This window comes from Oncorhynchus gorbuscha, linkage group LG02 (genome assembly GCF_021184085.1).
Source record: "Oncorhynchus gorbuscha isolate QuinsamMale2020 ecotype Even-year linkage group LG02, OgorEven_v1.0, whole genome shotgun sequence".
NCBI lineage: Eukaryota > Metazoa > Chordata > Actinopteri > Salmoniformes > Salmonidae > Oncorhynchus > Oncorhynchus gorbuscha.
In genome coordinates this window covers 104,248,069-104,267,265 of record NC_060174.1, presented here as the reverse complement: position 1 = coordinate 104,267,265, position 19,197 = coordinate 104,248,069, and the positions used below count along the sequence as shown (strand labels likewise).

General features: G+C 40.7%; 1 pseudogene; it reads right to left on the bottom strand.

Annotated features, from left to right (window-relative positions):
• The window catches only part of LOC124014594, a 181,328-nt pseudogene that overhangs the window by 82,377 nt on the left and 79,754 nt on the right, over window positions 1–19,197 (bottom strand).

Below are 19,197 nucleotides of genomic sequence, written 5' to 3'. Positions count from 1 at the left end.
CGAGGACTATCCTGAAGCTGTGCGCCAGAAGAGGAAAGAACTGATCCCAGCCATGAAAGCTGCAAGAGCGTGTGGGGACATTGCTTACATCCGCTGTGACAGGCTCATTGTCCTATCATTGAGAGCCAAGCCTGTGGTTTCGTAGCTTCAACCCCCGCAGCACACACACACACACACACCAACTGATTAATGGACTGCTGAATGTATATCATTTTCTCCTGCATTGTTTGCTCTTGTCCATATTATGTTTATCTCTGATAAGCTCCCCAGGAAAGGGCTGAAAATAGCCAATATTAATATATGATTTTATGAAATCAATAACTTGCTAACATCAGAGAACATTCATATATTAGCCATTTCTGAGACTCACTTAGATAATTCATTTGATACACCAGTAGCAATACAAGGATATATAACTTCTATAGAAGAGACAGGAATGCTTATTGGAGAGGTGTTGCTGTATATATTCAGAGCCATAATCCCTGTAATGCTTAAAGAATATCTCATGTCCAGTGTTGATGAAGTGGCAGGGTAGCCTAGTGGTTAGAGTGTTGGACTAGTAAACGGAAGGTTGCAAGTTCAAATCCCTGAGCTGACACTTCTTTTTTTTTGACACAGAACAGGCAGAAGAGCAACATGCCTGAAAGTGGAAGAAAATTATGAAACTGGAATATCCCTGCGCTCTGTCGTTCTGCCCCTGAACAGGCAGTTAACCCTCTGTTCCTAGGCCTTCATTGAAAATAAGAATTCGTTCTTAACTGACTTGCCTAGTAAAATTAAAGTGTTGTGGTTGCAGGTTCACTTGGCACATCTAAAGCCTTTTCTTTTGGGGTGTTGCTATAGGCCACCAAGTGCTAACAGTCAGTATCTAAATAATATGTGTGAAATGCTTGATAGTGTATGTGATGTAAACAGAGAGGTCTACTTTCTACTTTTTTAGGGGGGGGGGGGGGGGGGGGGGGGTGTTGCTATAGGCCACTAGTGCTAACAGTCAGTATGTAAATTAGAGGTCGACCGATTATGATTTTTCAACACCGATACCGATACCGATTATTGGAGGGCCAAAAGACCCGCTGCCGATTAATCGGCCGATTTTTATTTATTTATTTGTAATAATGACAATTACAACACTACTGAATGAATACTTTTTTTTATTGATTTATAATATTAAGTTTAAAAAATTAATATTATACATCAATAAAATCAATTTAGCCTCAAGTAAATAGTGAAACATGTTCAATTTGGTTTAAATAATGCAAAATCAAAGTGTTGGAGAAGAAAGTAAAAGTGCAATATGTGCTATGTAAGAAAGCTAACGTTTCAGAACCTTGCTCAGAACATGAGAACATATGAAAGCTAGTGGTTCTTCAATATTCCCAGGTAAGAAGTTTTAGGTTGTAGTTAATTTAGGAATTATAGGACTATTTCCCTCTATACCATTTGTATTTCATTAATTAATAAATCCTCTTAAGGCTAAGTGAGACGTCTGCGTCTCATTTAGCCAACAGGAAATGCAAATGCGCAACGCCAAATATTAATAGTACTCGCTAAAACTCATATTAAGTTTTAAAAAATTCTATTTTACATCAATAAAATCAATTTAGCCTCAAGTAAATAATGAAACATGTTAAATTTGGTTTAAATAATGCAAAAACAAGCAATCTCTTTGTGGAGTGCAACGAGAGAGAGGCAGGTCGTTATTGCGTTGGACTAGTTAACTGTAAGGTTGCAAGATTGAATCCCCCGAGCTGACAAGGTGAAAATCTGTCGTTCTGCCGCTGAACGAGGCAGTTAACCCACCACTCCTAGGCCGTCATTGAAAATAAGCATGTGTTCTTAACTGACTTGCCTCGTTAAATAAAGGTAAAAATAAATAAATGATCAAAAATCGGCAAATCGGCGCCCAAAAATACCGATTTCCGATTGTTATGAAAACTTGAAATCGGCCCTATTTAATCGGCCATTCCGATTAATCGGTCGACCTCTAATTTAAATAATATGTGTGAAATGCTTGATAGTGTATGTGATGTAAACAGAGAGGTCTACTTTCTTGAGGACCTGAATATTGACTGGTTTTCATCAAGCTGTCCACTCAAGAGGAAGCTTCTTACTGTAACCAGTGCCTGTAATCTGGTTCAGGTTATTAATCAACCTACCAGGGTGTTTACAAACACATGTATTGATCACATTTTTACTAATACTGTAGAACTTTGTTCTAAATCTGTATCCGTTCCCATTGGATGCAATGATCACAATATAGTGGCTATATGCAGGAAAGACAAAGTTCCAACAGCAGGTCTAAAATAGTGTATAAGAGATCATACAAAATATTTGGCTGTGACTCTTATGTGGATATTGTTAAAAAATATTTGTTGGTCTGATGTGATTAATGACGACCATCCAGACGCCGCCCTTGATGAATTTATGAAATTGCTTCTTCCAATTATTGATAAACATGCACCTGTTAGAACTGTTAAGGCTCCATGGATTGATTGATGAGAAATGTAAAAACAGTATGGTTGAAAGAGATGGGGCAAAAAGGAGTGGCTACTAAGTCTGGCTGCACATCTGACCAGTTGACTTATTGCAAATTGAGAAATGATGTGACATAATGTGACTATTATGTATTATGAAGCCAAGATCAATTACATAAAGAATGATGTAAAAAAACTTGAGTACTTTAAATGAAATTATGGCCTTAATGAAAAAATCAACTCTATCATTCATCGAAACAGATGGCATATTCATCACAAAACCATTTGATGTTGCCAATTATTTTAATGATTACTTCATTGGCAAAGTCAGAAAACTTGGCAGGAAATGCCAAAAAACGAACAGCGAGCCATCGCACTCATGCATAAAAAAACAAATAATGAAAGAAATGCATTGCAAGTTTGAATTTTATAAAGTTAGTGTGAGAGAGGTGGATTTTTTTGTTTGTTATCGATCAATAATGACAATAATCAATAATCAATCAATAATGACAATAATCAATAATCAATCAATAATGACTGAAGATGGTAGCTGACTCTATAGCCACTCCTATCTGTCATATCTTTAATCTGAGCCTAGAGGAAGGTGGTTATCCTCAGGCCTGGAGGGAAGCCAAAGTCATTCCACTACCCAAGAGTGGTAAAGCGGCCTTTACTGGTTCTAACAGCCGACCAATCAGCTTGCTGCCAGCTCTTAACAAACTGTTGGAAAAAATGTTGCTTGACCAAATACAATGCTATTCTCTGTAAACAAATGAACAACAGACTTTCAGCACTCAATGTGTACTGCACTGACACGAATGACTGACGATTGGTTTAAATTCATATATAATAAGAAGATTGTGGGAGCTGTACTGTTAGATTTCAGTGCAGTCTTTGATATTATTGATCATAACGTGTTGTTTAGAAAATGCACATTACCGGTCAAAAGTTTTAGAACTCCTACTCATTCAAGGGTTTTTCTTTATTTTTTAAAACTATTTTCTACATTGTATAATAATAGTGCAGGCATCAGAACTATGAAATAACACATATGGAATCATGTAGTAACCAAAAAAACATTAAACAAATAAAAATATATTTTATGTTTGAGATTCTTCAAATAGCCACCATTTGCATTGATGACAGCCTTGCACACTCTTTCTGTCAACCAGCTTAATGAGGTAGTCACCTGGAATGCATTTCAATTAACAGGTGTGACTTCTTAAGCTCTAGCGTCGAGCAATCCCGTATCCGGGAGCGTAATTATAGCCTCAAGCTCATTACCATAACGCAACGTTAACTATTCATGAAAATCGCAAATGAAATGAAAGAAATATATTCACTCACAAGCTTAGCCTTTTGTTAACCTGCTACTCCTACCCCCTACTTTTTCGAACATTCTGTTAAAAATCGCGCAACATTTCAGCGCCCTGCTACTCATGCCAGAAATACAGTATATGCATATGATTAGTATGTGTGGATAGAAAACACTCAGACGTTTATAAAACTGGTTAAATCACGGCTGTGACTATAACAGAACGTGCGTTTCATCGAAAAGTGCAGGAAAATCTGATCACTGAAAATGGGAAAATATATCCATGCGCCACTTCAACCCATTGTTAAACGTGATCCACATTAAATGGGGCCGAGGTTGCAATACCTACAGCTTCCACACGATGTCAACAGTCTTGTCATTTGCCTACGATTTGTTTCTTGATCAAACAGACACAAGGCAGCGCAGTTCTTCCGGTCTCCGACCGGATATTTTGGTTGAGATTTACCCGGACATTATTTCCAGACGTACAGCTATAGAATATACATCGCCTCGTGATCAATTTGATCGCTTATTAACGTTTACTAATACCTAAAGTTGCATTACAAAAGTATTTCGAAGTGTTTTGTGAAAGTTTATCGTCGACTTTTTTAATTTAAAAAAATGACGTTACGTTATAAAACGCTATTTTTTTTGTTGATCACACAGTTCTTCATAGATCGATATCTAGGCTATATATGGACCGATTTAATCGAAAAAAAGACCCAATAGTGATGTTTATGGGACATCTAGGAGTGCCAACAAAGAAGATGGTCAAAGGTAATGAATGTTTTATATTTTATTTGTGCGTTTTGTGTAGCGCCGACTATGCTAATTATTTTGTTTATGTCCCCTGCGGGTCTTTTGGGGTGTTACATGCTATCAGATAATAGCTTCTCATGCTTTCGTCGAAAAGCATTAAAAAAATCTGACTTATTGCCTGGATTCACAACGAGTGTAGCTTTAATTCAATACCCTGCATGTGTATTTTAATGAACGTTTGAGTTTTAACGAGTGCTATTAGCATTTAGCGTAGTGCATTTGCATTTCCAGATGTCTAGATGGGACGCCTGCGTGTCAGGTAGGAGCAAGAGGTTAACAACACTGTCATCTCAGATTTTCAAAATATGCTTGATAGCTAGCATTGATAGCTAGCATAGCATTAAGCCTAGCATTCAGCAGGCAACATTTTCACAATCTCAACAGATAAAAGACCCAGGGTTCTCCTGGTGGACAATCTCAACAGATAAAAGACCCAGGGTTCTCCTGATGGACAATCTCAACAGAAAAAAGACCCAGGGTTCTCCTGATGGACAATCTCAACAGATAAAAGACCCAGGGATCTCCTGATGGACAATCTCAACAGATAGTCCATCAGGAGAACCCTGGGTTATCTCAACAGATAAAAGTAATATTCCTAAAGGGAACCAACTGCTAAGAGCCATGCAGAATCTACATTCTACACCAAATTTATTTATTTATTTATTTATTTATTTATTGCGTTCAAGGACGATTTGCATTGCTGACGACTTGAGAAGCTTCGGTTTGTCAGAGCAGAGCCAGGGAAGATGGGGAAGACAAAGAGAAGAGAAAGTCATGAATATTTAAAAGGTGTGTCAGGGGAAAGCTACGCAGGCAAAACGGTGTGTGTGTGTGTTTGTGCATGTCAAACTACACTTCACAGGCTTAACTGCTGTTTGTTAAACACCAGCAGACAGAGAGCGTACTACCACTACGACTACTACTACTACACTACTACTACTACTACTACTAAGACTACTACTACTACTACTACTACTACACAACTACTACTACTACTACTACTACACTACTACACTACTTACTACTTTACCATTTACCAGTCATTTACTGCAGACACTACTACTACTACTACTCCAGAGCGACTTACTACTACTACTACTACTACTACTACTACTACTACTACTACTACTACCACTACCGCTACCACTACTACTACTACTGCTACTACACTACTACTATTACTACTACTACTACTACTACTACTACTACTACCACTACTACTACTACTGCTACTACTACTACTACTACCACTACTACTACTACTACTACTACTGCTACTACACTACTACTATTACTACTACTACTACTGTCGTGCTCTAGTGTCATGCTCTAGCATGAACTCCACCTCATCCTAACGGCCACGGCTTTATTTCATTGGCCCGTGTGTTTATGCAACTTTCAAAAAGGATTCCACCAATCTGATAACCCCTCAGTGACAGAAACTCTACCACAAAAGTGTATTTTGAACACTCAAAAGATCTGGGCACAGCAGAGCTTTAGAGGAAGTGATTAGAGCGACTACCATACTCATGGAAAACAGTCTACGATAGACTGTAGATTGTAGCGTGCAAAACTGGACAACAACAACAAAATCACAAAATAATCTATTGCAAAATCTGTTACAGCGAAGCCTTTCTTGTTGTCCAGCATCTTTACCATTAGAAGGTTACTGGTACTCTGTGTGAGGATGTATAACAGAGCTACCACCTTGAGCTCTCACTGTGGACACAGATGTACAGATCCAAGTCTGGAATGCCTGGAAATATAATTAAATCCTGTGCCTGCCTCTTCTTCCTCATGTTACATTACATTTGAGTCACTTAGCAGACGCTCTTCTCCAGAGCGACTTCCAGTTGCGATGTCATACATTTTTGTTGTTGTGATGTCATACATTTTTGTTGTTGTGATGTCATACATTTTTGCTGTTGTGATGTCATACATTTTTGTTGTTGTGATGTCATACATTTCTGTTGTTGTGATGTCATACATTTTTGTTGTTGTGATGTCATACATTTTTGTTGTTGTGATGTCATACATTTTTGCTGTTGTGATGTCATACATTTTTGTTGTTGTGATGTCATACATTTTTGTTGTTGTGATGTCATACATTTTTGTTGTTGTGATGTCATACATTTTTGCTGTTGTGATGTCATATATTTTTGCCGTTGTGATGTCATACATTTTTGTTGTTGTGATGTCATACATTTTTGTTGTTGTGATGTCATACATTTTTGCTGTTGTGATGTCATACATTTTTGTTGTTGTCATGTCATACATTTTTGTTGTTGTGATGTCATACATTTTTGCTGTTGTGATGTCATACATTTTTGCTGTTGTGATGTCATACATTTTTGTTGTTGTCATGTCATACATTTTTGTTGTTGTGATGTCATACATTTTTGTTGTTGTGATGTCATACATGTTTGCTGTTGTGATGTCATACATTTTTGTTGTTGTGATGTCATACATTTTTGCTGTTGTGATGTCATACATTTTTGCTGTTGTGATGTCATACTTTTTTTTCTCATTCATCTCTCCTTGTTTTTATCTAGGAGCAAACCTCAATCTCTCTCACCTCTCTCCCCCTATCTCTCGCTCTGTCCCCCTCCTCTCTCCACCCCCCATCTCTCATTCTGTCCCTTTCTCTCTCTCAGTACCTCTGCATCCATCTCTCTCTCCTTTTCTCTCTCTCTCTTTCTCTCACCACCCTCTCTCCCCCTATCTCTCGCTCTGTCCCCCTCCTCACTCCACCCCCCTCTCTCATTCTGTCCCTTTCTCTCTGTATCCATCTCTCTCTCTCCAGATGAGACCAGTCTGTCTCTGATTTGAACCATGCAATCTGTCCGTGCATTTACAGTACAGGCCACATCTCACTGTCAGCATGAGCACTAAGACGGGGAACGGAGAACCCGTTCTGATGTGATCGCTTTGCATCGACACCGCTGACGTGAATCACAAACATGCACACGGAGTTATGCGCGCTACACACACACACACGCACGCACACGCACGCACACACGCACACACACACACACACACACACACACACACACACACACACACACACACACACACACACACACACACACACACACACACACACACACACACACACACACACACACACACACACACACACACACACACACACACACACACAGGGGACGGACAACTAAGACAGTGTGCAGGTAGATAAAGGCCTTGAGTTGGGCCATTATCATTTCAAGCTACTAAAACGTTCCACTTCACAAAGAGCTGAAAATGGTTGATGGACCATAATTGTCTCCTTTTACAAGTAGAAAGAGGGCTAACACACACACACACACACACACACACACACACACAGACACAGACACAGACACAGACACAGACACACTCACAGACACCGGCACACACACACACACACACACACACACACACACACACACACACACACACACACACACACACACACACACACACACACACACACACACACACACACACACACACACACACACACACACAGACACAGACACAGACACCGGCGCACACACACACACACACACACACACACACACACACACACACACACACACACACACACACACACACACACACACACACACACACACACACACAGACACAGACACAGACACAGACACACACACACACACACACACACACACACACACACACACACACACACACAGACACAGACACAGCACACAGACACACACACACACACACACACACACACACACACACACACACACACACACACACACACACACACACACACACACACACACACACACACACACACACAGACACACAGACACAGACACAGACACAGACACACACACACACACACACACACACACACACACACACACACAGACACAGACACAGACACAGACACAGACACACACACACACACACACACACACAGACAATCACACACACACACACACCAAACAAACACGCTGGTCACTTACATAGTGATTGTCATCATTGTCATTGTAGACCAGTTTGACAACCCCGTAGGAGCCCTGCAAAGTCACAGGAGAGGAGAGAGACATGTCAATAATGCAGCATATTTAGTCCATCTCTCTATGTTATTATAGTGTATCTCTATGTTATTATAGTGTATCTCTATGTTATTATAGTGTATCTCTATGTTATTATAATGTATCTCTCTATGTTATTATAGTGTATCTCTCTATGTTATTATTGTGTATCTCTATGTTATTATAGTGTTTCTCTCTATGTTATTATGGTGTATCTCTATGTTATTATAGTGTATCTCTCTATGTTATTATTGTGTATCTCTATGTTATTATAGTGTTTCTCTATGTTATTATAGTGTTTCTCTCTATGTTATTATTGTGTATCTCTATGTTATTATAGTGTATCTCTCTATGTTATTATTGTGTATCTCTATGTTATTATAGTGTATCTCTATGTTATTATAGTGTATCTCTATGTTATTATAATGTATCTCTCTATGTTATTATAGTGTATCTCTCTATGTTATTATAGTGTATCTCTCTATGTTATTATAATGTATCTCTCTATGTTATTATAGTGTATCTCTCTATGTTATTATTGTGTATCTCTATGTTATTATAGTGTATCTCTCTATGTTATTATTGTGTATCTCTATGTTATTATAGTGTATCTCTATGTTATTATAGTGTATATCTCTATGTTATTATAGTGTATCTCTATGTTATTATAGTGTTATTATAGTGTATATCTATGTTATTATAGTGTATCTCTATGTTATTATAGTGTATCTCTATGTTATTATAGTGTATCTCTATGTTATTATAGTGTATCTCTATGTTATTAGAGTGTATCTCTATGTTATTATAGTGTATCTCTCTATGTTATTATAGTGTATATCTATGTTATTATAGTGTATCTCTATGTTATTATAGTGTATCTCTCTATGTTATTATTGTGTATCTCTATGTTATTATAGTGTATCTTTCTATGTTATTATAGTGTATGTCTATGTTATTATAGTGTATCTCTATGTTATTATAGTGTTTCTCTCTATGTTATTATAGTGTTATTATAATGTATCTCTCTATGTTATTATAGTGTATCTCTCTATGTTATTATAGTGTATATCTATGTTATTATAGTGTATCTCTATGTTATTATAGTGTATCTCTCTATGTTATTATAGTGTATCTCTATGTTATTATAGTGTTTCTCTCTATGTTATTATAGTGTTATTATAGTGTATCTCTATGTTACTGTAGTGTTTCTCTCTTTGTTATTATAGTGTATGTCTATGTTATTATAGTGTATCTTTCTATGTTATTATAGTGTATCTCTATGTTATTATAGTGTTATTATAGTGTTATTATAGTGTATCTCTGTGTTATTATAGTGTTATTATAGTGTATCTCTATGTTATTATAGTGTATCTCTCTATGTTATTATAGTGTAACTTTCTATGTTATTATAGTGTATCTCTCTATGTTATTATAGTGTAACTTTCTATGTTATTATAGTGTATCTTTCTAATATATAATAATAATAATAATAATAATAATAATGGTCCTTCTGTAGCTCAGTTGGTAGAGCATGGCGCTTGTAACGCCAGGGTAGTGGGTTCGATCCCCGGGACCACCCATACGTAGAATGTATGCACACATGACTGTAAGTCGCTTTGGATAAAAGCGTCTGCTAAATGGCATATATTATTATTATTATTATTATCTTTCTATGTTATTATAGTGTATCTCTGTGTTATTATAGTGTATATCTATGTTATTATAGTGTTTCTCTCTATGTTATTATAGTGTTTCTCTCTATGTTATTATAGTGTATCTTTCTATGTTATTATAGTGTATCTCTATGTTATTATAGTGTATCTCTATGTTATTATAATGTATCTCTATGTTATTATAGTGTATCTCTATGTTATTATAGTGTTTCTCTCTATGTTATTATAGTGTATCTCTATGTTATTATAGTGTATCTCTATGTTATTATAGTGTATCTCTGTGTTATTATAGTGTTTCTCTCTATGTTATTATAGTGTATCTCTGTGTTATTATAGTGTATCTCTGTGTTATTATAGTGTATCTCTGTGTTATTATAGTGTATTTCTATGTTATTAGAGTGTTATTATAGTGTATCTCTCTATGTTATTATAGTGTATTTCTATGTTATTAGAGTGTTATTATAGTGTATCTCTCTATGTTATTATAGTGTATCTCTATGTTATTATAGTGTATCTCTATGTTATTATAGTGTATCTCTGTGTTATTATAGTGTATCTCTATGTTATTATAGTGTATCTCTATGTTATTATAGTGTATCTCTGTGTTATTATAGTGTATCTCTGTGTTATTATAGTGTATCTCTGTGTTATTATAGTGTATCTCTGTGTTATTATAGTGTATCTCTGTGTTATTATAGTGTTTCTCTCTATGTTATTACAGAGTATCTCTGTTAGGTTTATCTAGTCTTAGTAGGTGTGGAATGAATCATCTGTGGAACGGAACACCTCTTAGAAATTCACCCCAGAACCAGTGCCAGTGCCAGTGCCAGTGCCAGTCCCAGTGCCAGTCCCAGTGCCAGTCCCAGTGCCAGCCCCAGTCCCAGCCCCAGTCCCAGTCCCAGTCCCAGTGCCAGCCCCAGTCCCAGTCCCAGCCCCAGTCCCAAGTCCAGTCCCAGTGCCAGTGCCAGTCCCAGCCCCAGTCCCAGCCCCAGTCCCAAGTCCAGTCCCAGTGCCAGTGCCAGTCCCAGTCCCAGTGCCAGTCCCAAGTCCAGTCCCAGTGCCAGTGCCAGTGCCAGTCCCAGTCCCAAGTCCAGTCCCAGTGCCAGTGCCAGTCCCAGTCCCAAGTCCAGTCCCAGTGCCAGTGCCAGTGCCAGTCCCAGTCCCAAGTCCAGTCCCAGTGCCAGTCCCAGTGCCAGTCCCAGTCCCAGCCCCAGTCCCAGTGCCAGTCCCAGCCCCAGTGCCAGTCCCAGTCCCAGTGCCAGTGCCAGTCCCAGCCCCAGTCCCAGTCCCAGTGCCAGTCCCAGTCCCAGCAGTCCCAGTCCCAGTGCCAGTGCCAGTCCCAGCCCCAGTCCCAGTCCCAGTCCCAGTCCCAGATGAGATGCTTCATGGACATGCTCTACCGTAGGATTCAAGTTCACATCAAAGCAGCGTGACTCGTCCAGAGGCTTTCATGAGACAGGAGACAGACAGTACATATAGCCTGAGGGATCATTCTTAAGAGAAACCACTTGTTGGATTAGGAGACAGACAGTACATATAGCCTGAGGGATCATTCTTAAGAGAAACCACTGGTTGGATTAGGAGACAGACAGTACATTTTTAAGAGAAACCACTGGGTGGATTAGGAGACAGACAGTACATATAGCCTGAGGGATCATTCTTAAGAGAAACCACTGGTTGGATTAGGAGACAGACAGTACATATAGCCTGAGGGATCATTCTTAAGAGAAACCACTGGTTGGATTAGGAGACAGACAGTACATATAGCCTGAGGGATCATTCTTAAGAGAAACCACTGGTTGGATTAGGAGACAGACAGTACATTTTTAAGAGAAACCACTGGGTGGATTAGGAGACAGACAGTACATATAGCCTGAGGGATCATTCTTAAGAGAAACCACTGGTTGGATTAGGAGACAGACAGTACATATAGCCTGAGGGATCATTCTTAAGAGAAACCACTGGTTGGATTAGGAGACAGACAGTACATATAGCCTGAGGGATCATTCTTAAGAGAAACCACTGGTTGGATTAGGAGACAGACAGTACATATAGCCTGAGGGATCATTCTTAAGAGAAACCACTGGTTGGATTAGGAGACAGACAGTACATATAGCCTGAGGGATCATTCTTAAGAGAAACCACTGGTTGGATTAGGAGACAGACAGTACATATAGCCTGAGGGATCATTCTTAAGAGAAACCACTGGTTGGATTAGGAGACAGACAGTACATATAGCCTGAGGGATCATTCTTAAGAGAAACCACTGGTTGGATTAGGAGACAGACAGTACATATAGCCTGAGGGATCATTCTTAAGAGAAACCACTTGTTGGATTAGGAGACAGACAGTACATATAGCCTGAGGGATCATTCTTAAGAGAAACCACTGGTTGGATTAGGAGACAGACAGTACATATAGCCTGAGGGATCATTCTTAAGAGAAACCACTTGTTGGATTAGGAGACAGACAGTACATATAGCCTGAGGGATCATTCTTAAGAGAAACCACTGGTTGGATTAGGAGACAGACAGTACATTTTTAAGAGAATCCACTGGGTGGATTAGGAGACAGCTAATATCTATTGGACAGACGCGCATAACATATCATTTGGACAAATCACGATTTCGCATCTTTTCAAATTTCGGAAGGGGAGGGAACATTTGACCCATAGGCTTGCCTGTAAGTTGTAAAGAGTGTGGGGTGGAGCTACGACCTTGCTTCAGCTCCTCTTTCTAGTACATGTTCTAACACATCTCCCCTCCAAGATGAAGAGGTAGCCAGCTAGAGAATACTATGGACCGACTGGAGCCCCCGTTGATACCCCTAGGACTCTAATATGAGCTATAGAGGGAACAGCTACGACTGAACATCTAAAAGATGGCCGTCTTCTATTGATGGTCAGGTCCTTTAAATGGAGATTGTCACATAAGCCTGTCCTGATTGACAAGGCAAACCCAGACAGACCCAGACAGAGACAGACCCAGACAGAGATAGACCCAGACAGAGACAGACCCAGACAGAGATAGACAGACACAGACCCAGACAGAGATAGACCCAGACAGAGATGGACCCAGACAAAGATGGACCCAGACAAATCCAGACAGAGATAGACCCAGACAGATCCAGACAAAGATAGACCCAGACAGACCCAGACAAAGATAGACCCAGACAGACATAGACCCAGACAGAGATTGATCCAGACAGACCCAGACAGACACAGACCCAGACAGACACAGACCCAGACAGAGATAGACCCAGACAGAGATAGACCCAGACAGAGATTGATCCAGACAGACCCAGACAGACACAGACCCAGACAGACACAGACCCAGACAGAGATAGACCCAGACAGACCCAGACAAAGACAGACCCAGACAGAGATAGACCCAGACAGATCCAGACAGAGAAAGACCCAGACAGACAGAGACAGAGGCAGCGCGCGGATAACACCAGCAGGGTTGACATAAGGTAATTGAACATGGGCTATTCCGCCCAGGGATAATATTGATTTGTCTTTGGTGTTAATCATAACAGACTGTATAATCAATGGGAGACAGTTCGATACAACGGGGACACAATGGTAAAGAAACACGCTATATCAATATCAGAAAGAGAATAATTAAATCCAGGGTGTCCTGCGTTAGGTCTAGGCTCACCTTGCCGATCTCACTCTTCAGCTTGTACTGGTTCAGCTGGATACAGTCCTGAAGCAGGAAGAAGACAAGAAAAGGGAGAACATTTGTAAACGACAACATATGATAGAAAGACATCCGCCCTGCGGAGAGAAATAGATGGCTGAAATAGATGACTACAGCCTTGGACACATGAACAAAATGTTCTTCACCGCCGAGCTCATAGAGACGGCAGTAGTGATGTGTACGGTCACTCAATTCTGTTTACAGTCACAGATCAAATCAAATGTATTTATATAGCCCTTCTTACATCAGCTGATATCTCAAAGTGCTGTACAGAAACCCAGCCTAAAAACCCAGAAGCACGGTGTCTGGGAAAAACTCCCTAGAAAGGTCAAAACCTAGGAAGAAACCTAGAGAGGAACCAGGATATGTGGGGTGATCAGTCCTCTTCTGGCTGTGCCGGGTGGAGATTATAAACCTAGAGAGGAACCGGGCTATGAGGGGTGGCCAGTCCTCTTCTGGCTGTGCCGGGTGGAGATTAGAAACCTAGAGAGGAACCAGGCTATGAGGGGTGATCAGTCCTCTTCTGGCTGTGCCGGGTGGAGATTATAAACCTAGAGAGGAACCGGGCTATGAGGGGTGATCAGAGATTAGAAACCTAGAGAGGAACCAGGCTATGAGGGGTGATCAGTCCTCTTCTGGCTGTGCCGGGTGGAGATTATAACAGAACATGGCCAAGATGTTCAAATGGTCATAAATGACCAGCAGGGTCAAATAACAATAATCACAGATCCATCACAGAGCTGTTTAAACGGATGTTTCTGAACTCCATAGCAACCACTGATACTGCATGCACTCAACCAGGGTCAGTCAACCAGGGACAGTCAACCAGGGACAAGGCAGAGAGAGGAGCCCTGCTCTGTTGGGTCGAGAGAGCGAGAGAGAGAGAGAGAGAGAGAGAGAGAGAGAGAGAGAGAGAGAGAGAGAGAGAGAGAGAGAGAGAGAGAGAGAGAGAGAGAGAGAGAGAGAGAGACAGAGAGAGAGAGAGAGAGAGAGAGAGAGAGAGAGAGAGAGAGAGAGAGAGAGAGAGAGAGAGAGAGAGAGAGAGAGAAAGAGAGAGAGAGAGAGAGAGAGAGAGAGAGAGAGAGAGAGAGAGAGAGAGAGAGAGAGAGAGAGAGAGACAGAGGGAGAGAGAGAGAGAGAGAGAGAGAGAGAGACAGAAGACAGAAGGAGAGAGAGAGAGATGGACAGCAGAAAAGAAAATACAGCTATCCCTCCCTACTCAGAGGAAACAGCTATCCCTCCCTACTCAGGGGACACAGCTATCCCTCCCTACTCAGAGGACACAGCTATCCCTCCCTACTCAGAGGAAACAGCTATCCATCCCTACTCAGAGGAAACAGCTATCCATCCCTACTCAGAGGACACAGCTATCCCTCCCTAATCAGAGGTCACAGCTATCCCTCCCTACTCAGAGGAAACAGCTATCCCTCCCTACTCAGAGGAAACAGCTATCCCTCCCTACTCAGAGGAAACAGCTATCCCTCCCTACTCAGGGGACACAGCTATCCCTCCCTACTCAGAGGAAACAGCTATCCATCCCTACTCAGAGGAAACAGCTATCCCTCCCTACTCAGAGGAAACAGCTATCCCTCCCTACTCAGGGGACACAGCTATCCCTCCCTACTCAGAGGAAACAGCTATCCATCCCTACTCAGAGGAAACAGCTATCGCTCCCTACTCAGAGGACACAGCTATCCCTCCCTACTCAGAGGACACAGCTATCCCTCCCTACTCAGAGGACACAGCTATCCCTCCCTACTCAGAGGGCACAGCTATCCCTCCCTAATCAGAGGTCACAGCTATCCCTCCCTACTCAGAGGAAACAGCTATCCCTCCCTACTCAGAGGAAACAGCTATCGCTCCCTACTCAGAGGACACAGCTATCCCTCCCTACTCAGAGGACACAGCTATCCCTCCCTACTCAGAGGAAACAGCTATCCCTCCCTACTCAGAGGACACAGCTATCCCTCCCTACTCAGAGGACACAGCTATCCCTCCCTACTCAGAGGACACAGCTATCCCTCCCTACTCAGAGGAAACAGCTATCCCTCCCTACTCAGAGGAAACAGCTATCCCTCCCTACTCAGAGGAAACAGCTATCCCTCCCTACTCAGAGTAAACAGCTATCCCTCCCTACTCTGAGGACACAGCTATCCCTCCCTCCATTTCATCCATTCCTCCATCCCCCATAACCTTTGATTTCATAATTTCTTGTGATGTGATGTATCTTACAAGGTGGCTGGATGTCATGTTCCTCATTCGGTAACTTCCTGTACAGGTTAACAGGGGTTGTGACCTGCAGGTCAGCATTTAATTGGACAGTGTATACCATGTGTATCATATACATATAACAAATACAACTTGAAACTACCATTATATTATTGAAAACCTATTGAATGAGGATAAAATGCTTACTAGAGCACATTTCAAAATGATGCTAATGACTTTAGCATAATGTACTTTGGATGGTGTCCATATTAGTCATGTCCTCAGAAACTGAGAATAAAAATGGTCTTCTTTTATAGAAATAGGTCCAGCCTCTCGCTAAATAGTCGATGTTCCTACCGTTCCTAGACCGCGGCAACATCATCTATATGAACGCAGCTGCCACATCATTAACTCTGCTAGATACTGTAGTGTCTTTGGCTATGCCGGATTAAGTGATATGACATGCTATTCTATAAAATAATTCCTCCACAATTAATATCACCTGATTGAGCTAATCATGTAAATGTAATTAACTAGAGAGTCGGGCACCACAAAATAATATTTATAGAGCTGTTATCTTCCGAATAAACTCTTAAAGACCTAGTAATATTTTACATCAATAGCAGTCAATATCAGTCTCATCTGATCTGTAAATTATTTTATCTGCACGAACACTGGCTAACAAGTTGAATCAGCAAAACAAAATTGGGTTGAATTATTTATTTACTAAATACCTAACTAATCACACAGAATTACACATACACACAATTAATCATAACTTGATTACAAATTACGTCATAAAGGAAAACGTCCCTACCGGGCGGAACAGATATGACAGCTTGTTACACAAAAGAAAATGGGCTGGATTGAGTGAAAGAGCGGGAAGACTGAGGGACAAAGGGAAGAAGCGGGCTATCGTAAATACAGTATCTTATGCATTCTAAATTACCGCCCATTTCGAAAAGAAAAATGCTATAAATATTTACTCTGAGCTGTGCTTCGGTAGGTTGGTGGTAGATGGAAGGCCGTGTTGCCCATCCGAGTCCTTTGAAGAATGTCTCTGGTGGTCAATTGGATACGTTGTAGTAACGTCGTTGTGTGGTATACTCGGTCTGTTCCTTCCTAACCTGCGTTTGCATCTGCGGTTAGTAACTCAACGGCTAGGAGGTATCACTTCTGTTGTGAATAAGAGTTCAAAGTTCATACCATTCGCAACCAAAGCTCACGCTGATGTTGGCTTCATTCTGTAGTTATTATCTGAGCCATTCTGACATAGGACTGTCATCCTACCTCATTGGAACAGGAAGTTATGTTGTCGTCAAGTGCTTATACGTCGGGATTGGTCTGTGGTCAAATTCAATTATGTTTTCTATTCTTCTATCCCCGTCTTTTTTCTTCTTCTTCGCTTTCCTTTCCTGTTGGTTATTATAGGAAGGGAGAGGAGGGCATGTTTGAAAAGTTTTATAGCCCATGTCCCTTCACAGGGCGGGCCACTGATTGAGCAGAGCCCTATCTTATGAAAACCCACATCTCACATTTTAGAAGCTAAAATCACATTTCATCCCATCACAAACACATTTCATATTCAAACATTTAAATTGAACAACAATTCCATGTGCATCTGATAACTCTGATGTGTAGACTTTCCACTGTGGAGTTTATGTCATCTTATCATTGATGAGAATGTCTCAGATGACAACCGAACTGATATCATATTCATTAAGGGGCGGCAGGGTAGCCTACTGGAAGGTTGCAAGTTCAAACCCCCGAGCTGACAAGGTACAAAAATCTGTCATTCTGCTCCTGAACAGGCAGTTAACCCACTGTTCCTAGGCCGTCATTGAAAATAAGAATTTGTTCTTAACTGACTTACCTGGTTAAAAAAAATAAAAAGTACCACTGCATATGTTCAATTGTTCAGATTTCCAGAATATAGTTCATTTCCCCCCACATACTGATGTTGCCAGAATCTCTATGTTAACCAAGGGGTTTTCAAATGTAACATCAGTCGGGTAGAGAAAGGGAAGAGGGTTTTTATGACTGTCATAAACCTACCCCCAGGCCAACATCATGACAATACCCATAGTGCACTTCATTTTATCACAGGTTTAGGACATCACTGTATTCTCTACCAGAGAGTAGGTTGGCTCTCTTTAACTTCATACATCTTTTCATTTACAAAGCTATTTTAGGGAAAATTCCCACTGTACAACATCAATAACCTTTAAACGTACGAGTTACGTTATCCGGCCTCAAAGATGGCTAACTCTGGAATCTACAAGCAGCACAAACAGCTATAGTATTTGACAAAAGCAGAATCATTTAAAACCCTTGTTAAATTTGGAATACAATCACATATGTTGATCTAATTACGTGTGGGAATACTTGGGAACAGATTTCCTACATTTGAATCGCTTCCAGCTGATTTCCCAGTGATTTTACAAGTCTCCATTTTGGTTCTGTCCCTCACCTTGAAGTGGCCCTGCAGGGGAGAGAGGTTCTGTCCCTCAGATTGTAGTGGCCAGAGGCCAGAGGTCAATAGTTTCGTCCAACACCTTAGTGAGGGCAGAGAGACACACCTGAGTGCACTGTGCGAGGCTGGAACCCAATTAAACAGACATTGCTCCTTCAGTACTGAGCATCGGGTGACGAGCCAATTAATAGAAGAGGGAAATGTATTGGTGCCAAAACGCTGCTCATGTTTTTTCTGAAAAGTGTGAAGGCGATGCTGTCACTGTGGTCTGAAAATGAGTAGAGAGATGGAGGGGGCAGAGTGAGAAAGAGAGAGAGACGAGAGAGAGAGAGAGAGAGAGAGAGAGAGAGAGAGAGAGAGAGAGAGAGAGAGAGAGAGAGAGAGAGAGAGAGAGAGAAAGAGGTTCCTAATACCACTGAAACATCAAAACTATGAGACACGGATGTGGATGTGGGATGCTGTTGTGGGTGTGGGATGCTGTTGTG